Source organism: Phyllostomus hastatus, unplaced genomic scaffold, assembly GCF_019186645.2.
Source record: "Phyllostomus hastatus isolate PE091 unplaced genomic scaffold, TTU_PhHast_1.1 phas_contig_147, whole genome shotgun sequence".
Lineage (NCBI taxonomy): Eukaryota > Metazoa > Chordata > Mammalia > Chiroptera > Phyllostomidae > Phyllostomus > Phyllostomus hastatus.
In genome coordinates this window covers 2,330,695-2,348,647 of record NW_025333603.1, presented here as the reverse complement: position 1 = coordinate 2,348,647, position 17,953 = coordinate 2,330,695, and the positions used below count along the sequence as shown (strand labels likewise).

At 39.7% G+C, this 17,953-nt stretch overlaps 1 protein-coding gene across 10 annotated transcripts in view; it reads right to left on the bottom strand.

The window, feature by feature from the left end:
* DAB1 (DAB adaptor protein 1) overlaps positions 1 to 17,953 on the bottom strand; it is a 1,094,329-nt gene that overhangs the window by 339,423 nt on the left and 736,953 nt on the right. Inside the window, exon 2 of one of the 10 annotated variants that reach the window (XM_045857192.1) lies at positions 4,119 to 4,147. The exons of the other annotated variants lie outside the window; for them this stretch is intronic. The gene's annotated coding sequence lies outside the window, so the exon portion shown is untranslated. The remainder of the gene's footprint in view (positions 1 to 4,118; positions 4,148 to 17,953) is intronic. 10 annotated transcript variants of the gene reach the window in all.

The window sequence follows — 17,953 nt, the reverse complement described above, 5'->3', positions numbered from 1 at the left end:
ATTACTTTCCCCATGCTACCAGGGTGGAAAGAGTCCCAGAAAGATGCCGTGTCTTGCTCAAGGTTGCCCTGGAATTTATAATTAAAAGGGCAGAAGTCTGTAATCTGATCCTAAAGTCCAGACTCCTTGCAGGGTGTCTGGGTAAATCCCATAAACTGTAGGCGAGGAGAAACTGGTATTTATGCGCCAGTCCCAAAAGAGAGAAAATATACTAAGCCCCTCCTGTTTATCCCCTCCGATCTGGTTTGCATGAGGTCAGGGACTTCGTCTCCAATACATGCAACACTGGAAAGATGTACAGAAAGATAGGACTATGCTAATACAGCAGTCTGAATATAATTTTCATATCCAAATGTGTCTTGCTTTTTGAAGGACCAATTTTCTCCAAGGACATTATGTGCTAATATGTGCAAATATGTTCATGCCTTGCTTCTCCCAGCCCCAAACAGCAAAATGGCATGACTCCATTTTCTGATATCCATGGATTTTCTAATTTAAACAGGGCCATTATCTTTCCTGTTTATGAGTTTGTTTCGCATCTCGGGAAATTTCAACCCACACATAAGCTACAAAATGTGCTTCCTTCCATTTTTTTCCATTACTGTTAATTAGGTAGTAAAATACAATCCACCTACGTGAAGAAGATGGGTAAAAGAAAGTAAAAGCTAAACGAATTTTTCATTTCACACATAACAATCTGTAAGCAAAGTCAGAAAGTCCCCTGAAGCTAACCATCCAGTGCTTCTTCCCCCAGTGATGGAGGGTTTGGTTGTTTGCATCCATCACTAAACGTCAGAGCTGAAAGGAGCACCGGGAATTCAGCCTATTCCCTAGCACAGTGTTTGGCACATGGCAATGGCTTATGAAATGTTTGAAAACTAAGTAATAATCGCTCATAGTTATAGTACCTAATACATATAGAAAAAAGCGTATTGTGTGTCAGATATGGTTCTAAACATTATACCTGCATACATTGACTCATTTGATACCAATTACAATAATACCAAAAGTTTGGTATCATTATTATCCTCATTTCAAAGACAGGAAACTGGGGCTCAGTATGGTTATGGCACTTGACCAACATCACATACCTAGGGAACAACAGAGCTGGGATCCATGCTGCTGGGATCCAGGCTGCTGGGATCCAGGCTGTTGGCATCTGTGTTTTCAACCCCCACGTTATCCTGAACATTTCTTAGGAGAGATGGAGAGAATGAAGCCCAGGAATGCAAAGTGACTATAAAGGTCACACAAAGTAATACTCTGGGAAAAAGCAAGAGGCTTGGAGTCTGAAAGACAGTTCCAGTTTGAGCTAGCTGCCCTACATATTTGGGGACCTGAACAACATGTATTTCCAGGGGCTTACTGGGGTCAGGCACCAGTGATTCCAAGAATGTAGGAGTAGTGTTGGTCTTGTATTTGCATATTTCCATTTCCTGCACTGTAAAATGACACCAGTGAGAATGAAATCAGCAAAGCAGCAAATGCTCCCTGAATGGCAGCCACCTAAAGAGACCGTGTAAGTTCAAGTCTAAGTATTGCGCCATGCACTAGTCCTCTTACTGGATATGGATCAATTTACCCAAGACGTATTTTTACATCTCACCTCCCAGAACTAGTAAAAGGCTTATACTGGGAACAGCTTTAGAAAAAAGTCACACAGAAAGGTGGGGAACAGGTAGGTGAGTAGGGATTGAAAAGATGTATCTTAGGACTCTAGGAGAGTAAACATTTCATTTACTCCATTGTGGTGCCAGAAAACATCCCAAAGAGTAACTCAAATCAAGGGGATGGGCAATATTGCTTAGTGCTTAAAGCTCGGATGTTGAAGCTAGACAGATCCAGGACTGCACCCTGCCTTGTCCACTTGCTAACATAGGTTAGGCAACCTCTCCAGGCCTTGATGTCTTCATTCCTGCTCCATACACATGCTGTGAGGATTTACCCCAAAGGCTAGCACATGGGAGAAAACAAAACCCTATGGGATGAAGGAGGGACAGGAAGAAGACCCAAAATCTCTCTCTGGGGTCGGTGCTCATGTAGTCTCAAGGAGATACAAACTCAAGGGATTATTTAAGAAAGAAAGAATTAAAGAAAAAAATGCATACTTTTCCCCTTATAAACCCAAGGACTTGATATTTTTTTATAAGCATTTTCCTTTGCATAGTTTACCTATCCACTATGAATAGAATATTAGTGGGTAAGAAATATGAATGATACACATATATTCTCAGGTGTGGGCCTACAAAGTGACATAGAGGAAAATGTATTATACAGAACAATTACCATTTATATAGTGTATACTTCTCTGTAATAATATCAGCCCATTGAATACTCAGAATGTCAGAATGGTCCTGCATGCCCAGAGGCAGCCCAGATGCCAAGCTTGGGATGAAATTGAGGCTCTGCTCTAAACCCACAGGAAACCTCCCTCTCTGGAACACAGAGGAACCTCATGTGGTCACGTGGCTCTCAGAAAAGGATATATGTGAATATAATAAAAGTAAATGTTATTATAAGGATCATCCTCATGATACGCAAGGAGAACAAGAACACTGAGTGATTGAACCAAGACTATCTGGCTAAGAAGTCATAGAGCCAGGTCTTGAATCTGAGCCTATGTTATTCCACGGCACTCTGCTACCTTCCTTCCAGACTTTCTGCCTGGCTCAGCATTTCCTCTCAGCCACTGTGATGAACAGCACTCCGCCTGCACTGATCATCATGTTCCTGGTATCCCCTTCCACAGGAACCCTCACGGACAGCCCACACTCACAGCCCCATAATGCTGGCTCCTTACCTCTAACACTGTGCTCAGAGGACACCGTCTACTCATTTCTCAGTTCCCTCACCACAGTGTGAGCTCATGAGGGCAGATATCATGTCCTGCTGACTGCTGAGTCTTGTTACCCAACCTAAAGCAGCTGCTCGGGAAATTATTAGCTAACGAATAAATAAATTATTCCATAAAGGAGAGTGCAAAATAGAATAATAAGAAGGTTGCATGCTTTGGTGAAAGGCTAACTGAACAGAGAGAACACCCAGGTTCAAGTTGTAGCTTTGCTAGTCACTGGCTCTTTTTTACCCCAACAGCAAAATCCCTTATCTCTGGATTTCTGTTTACTCACAAATAAAATAAAATAGTTGTACTGAACTGCCATATCTCCTGGGAGTCTAGGAAAACCACTATTTATCTGTGCCTGTGAATCTTTTCTAGTTTTATTGGTGATGGGATAGAGAAAGAGAGAAGGAAAGAGAGAAAGAAGAAAAGAGAGAGAAAGGAGGAGGAGAGAGAGGAGAGAGAGAGAGAGATCTAAAAGATAAGTCTGACAAATTCTGTGACCTTGTACAAGTCATTTAATCTCCCAGTGACTTCCAGTTTCCCCATCTGTAAACTGAGAAGGTTGAATGAGGTCATTTCTACCATCTTTTCTGATTTTAACTGTAATGCCTTTCAATTCTACTTTCCTTCTCAGGCCTTGAGTCCTGACCTAGAAATCCACTGTACCTTGTAAATGTTTTTTACAGTCCTTTTAAAATTCACATCATTGTAAGTGGTCAAAGCCCAGAGAACGAATTTAAATCTAAAGTTTAAAAAGTGATTTCAAATACCTTTCAATAATACTAAACTTTTGTGCCGTTTCAGCGTAAATCTTGGGGAAAAGGCTGCTATCCTCTGACTTTTTTAGAACTTTAAATGCAGACCTTCGAAACAGACTCATCCTGGGACGACTAGTCACAGCTCTGCAGGGCGGCCAGGGGAGCTCTTAGACCAAAGAGCACCAGTATGCACAACTGTGATGGTCTGGGAATGTAAAACAAAATATTTCACCCCCTACAGAACCAGAACATTCTCCATCTTGCCAGTGTAGACCCAGAAATGCCCAATAGGCTTCTTGGACCTGGACACCTGGGGCATCACATATGAGGCTCAAAGGAAACAAAGCAAACAGGCCCCTCAGGTGCCTATTTGGGAGAACCCACATCCAAGAGCAGATCCTGTAATTGCCCCCAAAACACGTCTCTGACGGCATGGTATCATGAATGTTCTGTTAATGAGTCATTTTAATGTACTTTTTATATTCCAGGTGACCATTCAACCAACAGCTACTGAATACCTGCTTTGTGTCCTCTCTTCAGACAGTGGCTAGAAAAGAATAATACAGATGCTCAGTTAAGTTTTTAAAACACATACACAATACACATATACATATGTATACATAAAAACATGCATTTATGTAAGTTAAAGATATACTCAGTGACCAGTACTTGGGTTCTCTCTTTCATCCAACAAGTACTGGCCGACAGTCCAGGCCACAGGGGTACAAAAAACTCACAACCCTGTCCTCCCCTCACACCCTAGAGGGGAGGTCAACATATGAGCAATATCTGTAACCCTGGGGTTTGTGTCTGCCTCTTGTCTCAAACTCAGAGATTCTTTTCATTCTGTGTTTAGAATGTTGCCGAGCCTGGACAGGATGCCACTTGAAGGCAGTGACTCTCCACCAGGGCCAGTTTTCCCCACCTGGGGACAAGGCCTGACGATGTCTGGGGGTTGTCATCGCATGGGGGAGAGGGTGCGACGGACTCCTGCTGGGCAGAGGCCCAGAATGCTGCTAACCGTCCTGCAGCAAATAATCACCAGGCACAAAATGTTCATGGTCCCGAGAAATTCTGATTAAAGTGTGTTTGCGCATTCTCAAAATATTAGGGTTAAACTTTAAAACTCAGGGATATTTACCAAATCAGAAAATTTAAGGAAAGAAACCTGAGGTTAAGGGGAAAAGAAAAATTTGAAGAATCAAAGAAAAGCGATTCAATTGAATTTGCATGGAAATAATAAACATTTGCAGGACGACATTAATGTCTGCCTTCCCTGGGAGGAAATTCAGGGACATTTACAACTTATGACAATTTCTTTATATAATACATGCCATAAAATTCTGTCCTACCTCCCGCTTCACCAGGTGGGGGCCAATGCTTGAGTCTGCCTTTGGTTTTCCACCTGGTGTGATCCACAGTTTAAGACCTTCCGTCTCCCAGTTACAAGCAGAACTTATCTCCAGAAAGACACATGGGCCCTGAAGCCTAATTCAGGGTTGGGAGAAGGCCGTAACTCAGACATCAGACGATCAATATTCCAATTTGGAATTTAGCACTTTGGAGCCAGAATGTTCAGAAGCACACATAAAGGATCTGCTTATGATTGAGGTCCAACTCCTATTTATAATATAATCACCTAGTAAAAATAATAATGGCCTCTGGCTGACTCTACACAGCATGCTGCTTCACAGATGTTGCCTTTAAGAATATACACTGAAGTTCCTGTTTTACAAAGCCCAAACAAAAACATCCTTTTGATTTCAGAGTACCTACACACACAATATGCACAGTAGATTACCTTATAATATGATACTGTCCTCAAAAAACCGTTCCACTTATAAATGTGACCTTTAAGATGAATATATAATATACCTTCTGGGTTCTCCCCATTGCAAGCAAAAAACAGTGTCTTTCCCCTTCCATGCTACCTTAAGAAAATAAATCAAGATGCCCACTGGTTGACATACTTAGCTGCTTGTAGGTTTGCTCCATCCCTCTGCCTCCTCTGACTGTGACCACGCAATGATGCTCAACAGTGCTAAAAGGTTAACAACAGGTAACTGGACTGATAACCCAAGCTAGTGTTAAGTGCATGTAAAGTTCCCTGAGGACAGAAAAAAAATTGTGTGTGTGTGTGTGTGTGTGTGTGTGTGTGTGTGACAAAAGCAGTCTAGCACAACTCCCTGCCCCTCCAGGCCTAGTTGAAAGCATTTCTAATGGAAGATAAAAGACAATAATGCATAGCAGCTACACGTGCAAAATGGTGAAGAGATCTCAACTATACAAATTTATCTACCTCCTAAATTGTCTGTGCTCTATCTTTATTATCTATGTTCCACTGTTTGTACATCTGTGGATTACCTCCTGAATCTATTAGTGACAGTGAATGCAAAGAAGGCAGCAGTTGCAAATTCTGGCCCAGCGGAATGAACTGGGGAGGGTGGTTCCCCTCACCACCAGCATAGGCATGAACAGGTTTCAAGAATATAATTGCTAGGTCCTTATAAAATTCAAGTTCATTTTCTCCCATTGAAAATTATGTATCTGTGGCACTATTCTGAAATGCATATTGGAAGATACGTAAAGAATTATTGAAGAAAAATTTTATATAATTTTTCTAGCCTTATTTCTGACCCCTCCAGGAAGTATATCCCAAAGGAGGAAAATAAGTATGTGTTTTTTTTTTTTAAACTAGGAAAATTCTTGATTGCAAAACCTTTCCATGGCACAACCAGGGGGACAAGTCCCTTTGCTGGACATTGAATTTGCTGATACAGATATGCTAAGTGTACTCGTGACCAATTGGAACACATGAAACAATCAACAAATACAAACTTTTGTTTTAACAGTAAATATTTGTTGAATAAATAGATAAATGGCTATTTTATGACTGATGACAAGACTAAACATTTTGGCAGAAAAGTAAACAAGAAAAGAATGAATAAAAAAGTCTTAAGAATGAATAAGCATTTTTTGTCAAAAGCATTTATAATACAGATCACCTAAACAGGAAAAGTTTTGTAATTTCAATGCCTTATTTGCTAATAAATCAAAACATGTAAACTTTATTAATTTCTTTAAAACTTCTATATTAAGCAAAACATTATTTCTTGCCTGGGAAGCCTTATTCCCTAATAAATCAAGAACATGTGAACCATTATTAATTTCTGTAAAACTTCTATATTAAGCAAAACATTATTTCTTGCCTGGAAACAAGCTCTTGATGGAAGTGAATAATCTTACAAATTACCACTCTACTGATATTTGACATAAAAGGAAATTCATCCCAGAGTAAACCACCTTTCCAATTTTGCTGAATAAATTCAAAGTTGCATCATTCGGGGAAAATAATAGAGTGTTTAAGCTGTAAAGAGCTTTAACCTATCTGAGTGATCTAATCAAGTCCTTCCTCGTCCCCTACCCTCCTTGGACACTTTGACCTTTCATCTCAAAACAGAATGACCTGGCCCTGCCTGCAGGTTCTGCCCGGGTAGCTCTCAAACCCTGGCTGCATACTGCAATCACTTATGGGTCTTTTATAAGAATACCTGATTGCACCTTCCCCAAGACAACGACACAATTACTTGATTGACCTGTGCAGAGGTATTTATTAAAGAAGACTTAATGTGTAATCACTGCTTGGGGGGCTCTGCCTTGCCCCACAAGAATAGCAAAAGCTCACCCATTAGAACTGGAACCCTCAAAGTCCCTACCTAATTCTCACAGGGTTCCACATCCCACTTCCTATAGCTGGTTCTGCTATGACCTGCCACCTGTGTCTTAGATCACAGGCTTCTGCCAGGATTTGGGAACGCTAATCCCAATGCTATACCTTCATTTAGGGCTCGTTCTGCCACCTATTTCTAGGCCCCAACACTTCTGTACGCAAGGTTGTGTCACAGAGCAGCACATGTAGCATCTGATGGGAACAAAGAGATTCTCAAGGCCCTAGGCTTGAGCTTACCCTAAAAAAAGGTCTCCACATAAGCAAATAGCTATCTGACTGCTCATTCATTTCCTCCACCACAGCCAAGCATGCTTGGTGATAAGTTCTTAGTACTCTGCTAAGTACTTGATCAACGGGATTTTTACCAAACCCTCACAACTGCCCTCTAAGTCAGGCAACATTACTGCATCACTTAAGTAGTGGAAGAAACTGAGGTGACATCCTTGCCTCAAGTCATAAAGCCAGGAAGATGCAGAGGTAGAACTTGAATCCAGTTCTGATGACAAAGGCCACACTCTGAGTCAGATATGGTATAACGAATGTATTTCTCACAGTTCTAGAGGCTGGGAAGTCCAAGGTCAAGGTCCCAGCAGATTCAGTGTCTAGTGGGGCCCACTTTCTAGTTCACAGAAAGCCACCTTCTCATTGTATCCTCAACTGGTGCAAGGGAAAATAAATCTCTCCGGAGTTTCTTCTATAAGGGTACTAATCTCGTTCATGAGGACTCTGTTCTCATGACCTTAGCACCTGCCAAAACCCCGTCTCCAAATACCACGAGATTGGGGGTTACATTTCAACATGTGAACCTGGGGAGAACACAAACATTCAGTCTACAGCAGTTATGCTTCTAACCACCCTTTGTTTGTTAACCATCACAACAGACAATGGGTACATAATACTGGCTCCAACCCACACACTGCTCTAAGCTTCTAACATAATACATTAACACGTTTAGTCCTACCAGACTGCTGTGAGGGTGATCAGACAAGGAGAGTGGGACACGGACAATACATGAGATGTGCCCTAAGTCACAGAGCTAGTAAATGTCAGAGGCAAAATTTGAATCCAGGTCATCTGGCTCTGGAGTCCAAATTCTAAATTTCTTAGTCCCATTTTCTTCTCAGCCACCATATCAGGTTGTCACTGAGGTGACAACAGCTCCCGTGACCCTCTGTTATTACTCTCAGCACACAACACAGTAGCACCATAAGTGCATGGCTGCTTCCACCATATGCTGAAGCGAAGTGAATGTAACAAGACATCTTACTTCCATATCCTTCCAATTATACAGTAACTGGCATACAGCAGAAATGTAATGAAGAGTCGTTCAACTCATGTATTCATTCAACAAACATTTTCTATATTACTGTCTATGAGCTTCCAGGGATAGCAAGATCAACTGATCAGAGGTCCTATCTTTAGAAGTTAGTTATAACTACAGAGATATGGACACAATATTTTATAATAATTTTATAATGAGTGCACTAACAGAGGTATGAACGAAGTGCTGGGAATGTGCTGCCAGTGATTCAATAAAAACACAGAAACCGGAGTCTCCTTTTATTAGGGTCCCACTGCCTTGTGTTCCATGTCAACTCAACAAATCTGGCCTTTCTCTTAAATATTTCCCCCAAACTGCTTTCTGTGCTAGAACTAACTCTGAAACACTGTGCTTCTGAGATACGCAGCCAGGAGTTGAGCCCTCTTCAACTCCACGCCCTGGGATTTTCTCCAGGACCTAGCAAAGTTCCTGGCACACAATAGATGCTTAATAAATGTTTCATGAATGAGTGGGTAAATAGATGAATAGATGGAGAGAGAAAACTGTTCTAAGATAGAGACTTAGCAAAACACACAGCCAACTGAGAAATTGCCATCATCACCTAATTTTATTAAAGGAAAAAACAGAGCACTATCATGCTTAATGGTTCTTTTCAACAAAATCCGCCTTATTGAACACACACTCACACACATACACACGTGCATGCACACATAGGACCTCAGTGAATTATGTTAGGTTCACTTGGCCCAGCAAGGCTATCATTCATAATTGAAGGTGAAATAAGGAGCTTCCCAGACAAGAAAAGCTACAAAGGTTCATTACCACCAAACCAGTATTACAAGAAATGTTAAAAGACCTTCTTTAAGAGGAAGAAAAAAAACATAGATATAGAGAACAAAATGGCAATAAATACATACCTATCAATAATTACCTTAAATGTAAATGGTTTAAATGCTTCAATGAAGACAGTAGGCAGCAGAATGGATAAGAAAATAATATCCTTATACATGCTGTCTACAAGAGACCTACCTCAGAACAAAAGATACACACAGACTGGAAGTAAAGAGATGGAAAGGGTCATCATGCAAATGGAAACAAACAACAACAACAACAAAGCCAGGGAAGAAGCACTTACATCAGACAAAAGAGACTTTTTTAAAAAATGGCTATAATAAGAGATAAAGACATTACATAATGATAAAGGTATTGACCCAACAAGAGGCTATAACCCTTATAAACAGTTACGCACCCAACCCAGGAACACCTAAATACATAATGCAAATCTTGACAGACATAAAGGGAGAGAATGACAATAATATAGTCACAGTGGATTTTAACACCATATTAACCTCAATGGATAGATCTTCCAGAAAAAAAAATCAACAAGGAAACAGGAGCTTTAAATGACACACTAGATAAGATGGATTTAATTGATACTTTCAGAGCATTTCACCCCAAAGCAGCAGAAATATATTCTTTTCAAGTGCATAGAACATTTTCTAGGATAGACCACATGTTAGGACACAAAACAAGTCTCAATAAGTTTAAAGAGACTGAAGTCGTATCAAGTATCTTCTCTGACAAAAATGGTACAAAACAGAAATCAATTACAAGAAAAAAACAAAACCACACAAACACATGGAGGCTAAATAGCATGTCACTCAACAGTGACTGTGTCAACAATGAGATTGTCAAAGAAGTCAAAAGATACCTCAAGACACATGAAAATGAATACATGGCAAACCAAATTTTACAGCATATAACAAAAGCAATCCTGTGAGTGATATTGTAATAACACTGGCCTACCTCAAGAAGTAAAAAAAAAAAAATCTCAAATGAACAACTTAATTTACACTTAAAGAACCAGAAAAATAAAAAACAAAGCCCAAGAAAGTTGAAGAATGGAAATAATACAGATCAGAACAGAAATAAACAAAATAGAGTATAAAAAATGCAAAGGTCAATAAACCAAGAACTAGTTATTTAAAAAGATAAACAAGATGGAAAAAAAAGAGAAAGCACCCAAGTAAATATCAGAAATGAAAGAGGAGAAGTAACAACTGATGGCACAGATATTACAAAGGGTTGTAACAAAATATTACGAATAACTATATGCCAACAAACTGGTCAAAATGGATAAATTCCTCGAAACACAATTTTCCAAAACTGCATCAAGAAGAACCAGAAAACCTGAACAGAGTAATTACAACTCATGAAATCAAAGCAGCAATCAAAAACTCCCAGTGAACAAAAGTTCTGGAGCAGATGTCTTCACAAGTGAATTTTACCAAACATTCAAAGGAGAACTAACAACTCTCTTCTCAAATTATTACAAAATGTTCAAGAAGAGGGAAGACTCCCAAGCTCATTTTACAAGGCCAGCATTATTCTAATTCCAAAACCAGATAAAGACACTACAAAGAAAGAAATTATTGGCCAATATCCCTAGTCAACAGAGATGCTAAAATCCTCAACAAAACATTAGCAGACTGGATTCAGCAATACATTAAAAAAAAATCATATGCCCTGATCAAGTGGGATTTACTCCAGGGATGCAAGGTTGGTACAATATCTGCAACTCAAGTAACGAGATATACCACATAAACAAAATAAAAGATAAAAATCACATGATCACATCAACAGATACAGAAGATGCATTTGATAAAATTCAGCAGCATTTATGATAAAAACTCTCAGCAAACTGGGAACAGAGGGAACATAACCTCAACATAATAAAGGCCGCATATGAAAAACCCACAGCTAATACACTCAACAGGAAAAACTGAAATGGTTTCCTGTAAGATCAGGAACAAGACAGGGATGTCTGTTATCACCACTCTTACTTACATGAGATACTGGGTAGTAAGTGTCTTTGTGAAATTGCCAAGCCCTATAAAAGGTAAGCTGTAATTGCCCCAACTAAGTACAGTACAGATGAGCAAATCTGTGCATTTGGAGGATGGAACGACCAATTTTGTTTTCACACTTGGATGATCTGTGCCCAAATCAAAGGCAAACCACAACATATGCTTCGGTGCAAGTTTTCTTATTTTTAGCAATGCATCAGGGAGAAGGAGTCACTGGAATGGACACAACTTGGCAAAGCATCAGAGAATGCCTCAGCAACTTGGAGGTGGGTTCAGAACATATGTTAACAGCCTTTTCCATGAACTCAAAAGGAGACTAGTGAGGACTGTCCCTGCTTACTAAAATCGTTGCTACTTTAAGCATTTCCTGCCTTTGATCAGCTCCCCTTTAAAGTAAATGAATTGTAGTAGAGTAAAAAAGAAAAAAAGCAATGTCGAAAGACCTAGCTCCAAAATACTGCCTCTGTCAGAAGCTAAGCTATAAACTTTGGGGATTGAAGCTACTAACCTGAAGTTTCCAAACTGATGTCTGTGGCCCTGGGGTGATTTTTTTTTAACAAGTCTCAGAGCCTAACAGGAGAAGCTGTCGGCTGAGAACCATCCCCAAGTTTCTACCAATTACATTCAGTGGAGTTACATGTGAAATCTCACTTTTGAACAGGTTTCCGCTGCTTCAAACACAACAAGCAAAAGCCAATTTGAAGTAAAAGGTCTCTAAGATTCTTCAAATTGTGACATAAGGTAACTTTAAGAACTCAGTCGCATCCCATTGTAATTAGGAGCTGCACAGATAAGGAGTACTTGCCCAAATCTACCTTCTAGTTACAAAGCACAAACCAATGTACATATTTAATGAAGCTACACAGCAAGAATCATCTATTTAGAGGGAAATTAATACTATGGCTCACAGGCAGGTTTGTTATGAATATTTGTTAGTATAATGGTGGATTGGGTCTTTTCCCCCCAGGCATGGGTTAGCTACTTTAGCAATAATTTGATCATTACATGTTAGCAACTGTCTGTGGTTGGAAACAGGCAAGCCAGCCCCCATTCTTCAACCAAGAGGGTACTCCAGGTAACACAAGCAAGGCTGTTTGCTCATTGGCCAGCTGGAACGACTTCCTCCCATATGATGCACATGAGGACAGATTCAGCATCACTCATGGGATAAAAGCCAATCTCCAAGTTGCATGTACAACATAATTTATTACTCTCAGCATTTTGCAGACAGGAAAATTGAGACATAATAGAAAGAAACAAGGTCAAGAACTTACTTTCAAACATGGCCTACCACTCATTAATGGTCATGACTTGAGGTAAGTTACTGCACCATTCTGATCCCAGTTTTTCTACTCGCCAAATGGAAACAGTGACAGTGGTTCATGTGTAAATCCACGTGGCTCTCTTAGACAAGTATTTGGCACATATCGGATTGGCCATTAAGTTCACTTGTTTTTTTTCTTTAAGATGGCCTAGTAGCACTTAGTTGTCTTTAACTTCATTTGAAACAATTTCGTTAGAATATATAGTGACAGCTGTCATATCAGTGTGATTTTAAAAAAATTAAAATTGGTGAATTTTCGTGTAGCCATTTTAATATTGAAAATGGAAGAAAATAAGCAACATTTTGGCATGTTATACTATATCAAGAAAGGTAAAAATGCAAAAAATGATTTGGGCAGTGTATATAGAAGGTGCCATGACTGATGGAACATGTCAAAAGTGGCCTGCAAAGCTTCGTGCCGGAGATTTCTCGCTGGATGATGATCCATGAGCAGACAGACCAGTCGAAGTTCACAGTGATCAACTGAGACAGTAATTGAGAACAATCAACATTCTACCACATGGGGGACAGCTGACATACTCAAAATATCCAAATCAATAAAGTTATTGGTGAAAATTAAAAAAATGTGTCTTTTATTTCATGGGAAAAAACATATGGACTTTTTGGCCAACCCAACAGTAAACACTCAATTAATACCAGTTATTGCTTTTACTATTTTAGTTGTCAGTAAGTTAATACATGCCAAGCACTTGGGAAAAGTTTTAACATACCATCCAGCAAACATTTATTGAACACCTATGAAGTGCTAGATGCTGTCCTTCATGTCACTGAGTCCCACAACAACCATCCAAAGTAGGTGTCATTATTTCCATTGTATAAATATGAAAATTGAGACTTAACAAAAGTAATAACAAACTAAATATTAAAACTGGCTGACCCAAAGCTAGTAGGCTTTATCTTTTTGCTTGAGGCTGCTGTGAAGCTGAGATGGTGTTGTGTAAATAAAGCCCCTAGCTGCCCAGAGTAAGCACTAATGCATAGTACCTACTATCATTAACACAATCACTTACACTACCATACTGCTCAACACATTGTTTCCCAAATATCAAATATAACACTTCTATATTTTTTACCATATCTGACACTTGAGTCTTTGCTTACTGAATAATTTTATTTAATGTGACCAGCATTTAGATAATTTAGATAAACTGCTTAGTACAAAGCCTGGAAAACAGTGATAAGAATGAGCATGATGATGATAATACATTTTACTATTATTTTCAGTGTGTGCCAATACTAGGGATACAAAGGTAATAGAGCAAAAGCCTCTCTGATCATGCAAGACCAAGTCTGGTGGCAGGGAGAAGGGGTGGGGACAAAGAAACCAGTGCCAAGCACACTACTGAACATGTTACACCAAAAGATAAGACTCAGGTCTGGCAGGAAAAATCACAAAAGGCTTCATAGAGGAGGCAGCCTTTGATTTATGGTATGTAGGATGTAGAGAAGTTTATCAAATACAATTTAAAGGGAATCCCAACAGAGAGGCTATATCTAAATCCTCCTCAAATCCCCAATCCTAGCACATACATAACAGCATGATGGTTCCACTTAAAATATCAAGAGGTGATGATTATGAGTTCCCTCTACCTCCTCCAAGATTATATTTCACCCCTCTCCTAAAATCTCTTCATCCCAGAAATTGCCAGGGAGTGGTAAGGAAAGACAAATTCTCTTGAGTAATCCGCTTACTTTAAAGCAACACTACGGAATGTTCCTTTGTCATTCCCAAAGGGAGGCTTCTATACGACAGGCTAATAATCACTTGCAAAATTACCACGAGGAGCTGGTTCTTAGTTATATACAAGCAGAACAGCATTCAAAGCATCTTCACATGGTTGGTTTTATAACTCAGGAAAGACTGCTCTGATTTAGCTTATTTTTTCCAGTTCAAACTCAGAAGATAATGTAACAAATGGATACTGGTACCTGTCAAATGAGAGGGAAACAGAAATGCAGGAAACAAGCCTTGGGTAATCAATCCAGGCTTCTTACATCTGTTCATGGAGATAGTGCAATCATTTTGGCATCCAGAGCATAAAGCATAAGGCTCTTGCGTATTTTTATATAGAAGATGTTACTCTTAAAGTACTGATGTGTCAATGTCTGTAGATTAAATACTGCCTGAATCATAGAGCTGTGTATGTCACTCATGCAGACTGCTTACTTGTTCTCTTTCCTTCCATACGGATGGTCTCTATTTTGTTTAGGTCCAAGAAGCAGCCCCACTACATCTGAGAAAAGCTTTCGGTAGAAAATTTTTATGAGGCAACCAGTATCCCACAATTTTCTCCTGCATACACCATCTGCCTTGGCTAGCCTGCCATGCACAGCGGCTTCAAAATCCACTGAAATAAATTTGTGTATGTACAATCAATTCTCAAAGAATATGACTTCACAGCTCCTCTGCCCATACCAAGCCCTTAATGTTAACAACTGAGAATGGGTTTCGAGATTCATCTCAGAACTGATGGTGTGAAATTAAACTTCTAGCTCACTGCTTTCCCAGAACTAATGATAGCCTCTGGTCGTGGCATGGCCTGGCCCTGAGAGCTTCCCCACACTGGCTCCCAAGTCGAGATGCTGACGACAGATGTGGCTGGTCTTTGAAGGTCACAGCAAAGCAGCCCCTGGATGGCTTGTCTGTTTGCACAAGGAACAGAGCCTGTGCTCTGAGGCTGAGGTTTTGAAATATGTCTCTAGTATACAGGACATACCAATGCGTTCATTTTCCTTTGCTCTCCCTCAGTTGTGAGACATGCCCATACTGCTGCCCACCTTATCTGAAAGTGAACCAACATGGCAACATGCTGTGAATGGTTAGGGTGAGCAATACCAAGCCAAGAGTGTCTCATGCAATAGCAAGGAAGGAAGTGTAGGGCTATGGCTGAGCATCAGAGAGAGGAGAGACCCTGCTCTACTCATCACTGACTGCCTACCGCTGGACAGGCTGCTTCACCTCACTGAGTCTGTCCCCCCTTAATAAGGATGAGTCCTTACCTGCCAGTGTCGATGTGAGGCTCATTCATTCATTCATTCTTTCAACAAATATTTATTGAGTGATATATGAGTTTTCTATTGCTACCCTAACAAACATAATGGCTTGAAACAACACAGTTTTATGGTTTTCAGGGCTGTGGAAGTCCAACAAAGGTCTCACAGGGCTAAAAATCAAATGTCAAGAGGGCTGCATTCCTTTTTGGAGCCTCTAGAGGAGAATCCACCTTCTAGCCTTTGCCAGCTTCTAGAAGCCACTGATTCCTTGGCTTGTGGCCCCTTCTTACAGCGATGGTAGCCTGAGTCCTTCTCATGCTGTAATCACTGGTTCTCTGCAGCCAGGAAAGATTCTTAGCTTTTAAGGGCTTGTGTGATTATATTTGGGCCCACTTGGATAATCCAGAATAGCACCTCATTTTAAGGTCTTTAACCTTAATGCTATCTGCACACTCTTTGCCATATAAAGTAACCTATTCGCGTGCTCAGAGGACTGGGGCAGGGGAACATTTGGGGCGCCATTGCTCTGCTTACATCAAGCACACACTGTGCACATCAGTGAACAAAGGAAGATTCCTGCTTCAAGGAGTCAAGATTCTAGGGCAAACAATACACAACAGACATAAAAAATCAGCAAAGAATTCAGTACATTAGAAGGTATGAGTGCTATGAAAAAAACAGAAATAGAGGAAGGTATAGGGGTGCAGACTATAGTATTACAGATGGCTTTAGTGTGTATTAGAGAGAGTGAGCTGCTGGTCAGAGGGTGGAATGTGTGAAACTGAGGTTATGAAAGGGTTACATTTATTGGGAAATAACAAGGTCATTAATTTTCAAAAAAGTATTTAGAAAGCCAAGCACAGACTAGTTCATTTTTGTCCCTCCCAATGGCAATTATTTTTCAATGAAAAATGGCCTGTTAAAGTTTGTCCCTCTGACTCTTAGGTGGGGGTATCTTGGCCCAGGACGGAGTAGGCTTTCTCTAGCATAGAGAGGAGTCCAGAGGCCCAGCTCTGCAAACTGCCAAGTGAAAGACTTACAGACATCTTTTGCTTCTCAGACCTCAAAGTTGTCATGGGTTCATTGACACTTGCCCTGGAGTCTTATGCAATTTGGAGACTAAAGATCAGTAAGTGTGGTACTGAAATAAAGACATACCTACATACCAAAAAAAAAAAAAGGACAGAGACCAGAAAAAAAACCTTTATATGTACATATTGGTCAAATGATTTTTGACAGGAGTGCCAAGACCATTCAATGGGGAGAAGACCATTTCTAAAACAAATGGCGTTGAGAAAACTGGACGTCCACATGCGAAAGAATAAAGTTGGACTCCTACCTTATACCATATACAAAAGTCACCTCAAAAGAGATGAAAGACCTAAATGTAAAACTTTAAACTATAAAACTCATAAAATATAACATGGGTTTAATGACACTGAATTTGGAAATGATTTCTCAGATACGACACCAAGGTCAAAGGCAACAAAAGTAAAAACAAACAATTAAACTACATTCAAAGGATACATTCACCAGAATAAAAAGGCATGGGAGAAAACAACTGCAAATCATAAATCTCATAAGGGATTAGTATGCAAAATACATAAAGATACCCTATAACTCAACAACAATGACAACTACAAAAATAACCCAATTAAAAAGGCAAATGGCTCAAATAGACATTTCTCCAAATAAGATACACAAATGGCCAACATCAGTACTCATTAAGGAAATGCAATTCAAAACCACAATGAGGTATCACCTCACATCCATTAGGATGGCTACTATAAAAATAATAATAATAATAAATGTGAGAGTAGATGTGGAGAAATTGGAACCTTTGTGTACTGTTGCTGGGAATTTAAAATTATTCATTTACTATGGAAAACAGTATGGTGTTCCTCAAACTACTAAAAATAAAATTACTATATTATCCAGCAATTTCACTTCTGGGTATATATCCAAAAGAATTAAAACCAAAGTCTTAAGAGATATTTGTATATCCATATTTATAGCAGCATTATACACAATAGTCAAGAGGTGGAAGCAATCCAGGGTCCACTGATGAATGAATAAGTAAACAAATGTAGTATATACACACAGTGGAATATCAATTATCCTTAGAAAAGAGGGAA